The sequence below is a fragment of the Loxodonta africana genome, chromosome 5, assembly GCF_030014295.1.
Source record: "Loxodonta africana isolate mLoxAfr1 chromosome 5, mLoxAfr1.hap2, whole genome shotgun sequence".
NCBI classification, from domain to species: domain Eukaryota; kingdom Metazoa; phylum Chordata; class Mammalia; order Proboscidea; family Elephantidae; genus Loxodonta; species Loxodonta africana.
The window spans coordinates 142,527,589-142,528,978 of NC_087346.1; the positions used below are offsets into that span (position 1 = coordinate 142,527,589).

Here is a 1,390-nt window from a genome sequence, read left to right on the forward strand (position 1 = left end):
AATTCCATCATTAACTAAGCAAGTCACATTTGGCAAATCCTGAAGACTTGGTTCCAAAAGTCTGCTCAAACGGTTGTCTTAAGGATTAAATAATATATAACGTTTCTAGTACAGTTGCTAGCACACTTTAAGCACACAGTAAACGGTAAATATTAGCAGAGCTATGGAAGAAATCAGTAGGTTGTGATTCCCCCAGATAAACCAAAGCCAGAATAAAAGGAGGGAACTTTTAATAGTGATGAGCCCTGATGGCACAATAGTAAATAAAGAGCTTTTGGTGGCTGCCACCCAAAAGGTCAGCAGTTCAAACCCACCAGCTGCTCCTTGGGAACCCTGTGGGGCAGTTCTACGCTGTCCTACAGAGTCACTATGAGCCCAACAGACTTGATAACAATGAATTTATTGACCAAAGCGTATCTTTGTTCTGCCTCAGCAGCTAGTAAGTCTATCAGGCTATGTCCTAATATTGCAGTTACACATGTAGAGTTATCTGCCTAGGCTAGTAGTGGTAATGTCGAGGTAAATCATGCATTCTTCTCTTCTTTCATTCAGCATACATATTTTGAATGTCTTCTCTCCATCACAAAATATGAAGGAAACTTAGAATTAAAGATGAAAAGATGGTCCCTGTCCTTATGAAACATTACTGAAATTGACATTTAATACACAAAATGTAAATTCAGGGAGCTCAGCCAGCAAAATGGTGCCCTCCATGCTGCTGCTCCCCTTCTCCCAGCTGCTGGCCCAGGCCTGGCTCCAGAGTGGCCTTTCAGCTTGTTCGAAGTTCTCCGTTCAAGACCCACTGAATACCGAACCTGACTGGCTGAAACTTGGACAGACCCTGGACACCACAGTCTTTTTACAGGCCTAGCTCATCAAACAACATAATGAAGATATTTTAGAGTATAAAAAAGAAATGAGTTAGAATAAATTATTGATATATCAATATAGTATGCTCTATATAGCGATTACAGCAGTTCCTCTTTTGATTGTAAATGAGAGGGAAAAAGTTATACATGGAGTATATTGTCAGCATTTGTGTGTTGCATCATTAAGTGAAAAAATAAAAATACTTCTATATTCTTCAAAAAATGCAAATTCATATTATTAATATAAATTCCAGATGTTTTAGGAAGTGTCCAATATTATCTACACCACAGTCAGGAGGTTATATGGTATAATGACAGTTGGCACTAGAAAAGAGCCCTGACTAGGTCTGAATTATTTTCCTCCATATTAAACATAAGAAAATTGGGAAATATAACATACAAAGTGTTTCCTAGGTACAGAATTAGATGCTTTATTATCTATATTATAAGAATGGATAGAAATCTTGTTAGCAATTTTAACAAGAAATAGGACTATTACCGCTGTACTGAAGTATAGTTGA

At 37.4% G+C, this 1,390-nt stretch overlaps 1 pseudogene; it reads left to right on the top strand.

Moving 5' to 3' along the window:
• The first annotated feature begins 652 nt into the window (after positions 1–652).
• LOC100663131 (NADH dehydrogenase [ubiquinone] 1 subunit C1, mitochondrial-like) lies at positions 653–925 on the top strand (annotated as a pseudogene).
• The last annotated feature ends 465 nt before the right edge of the window (positions 926–1,390 follow it).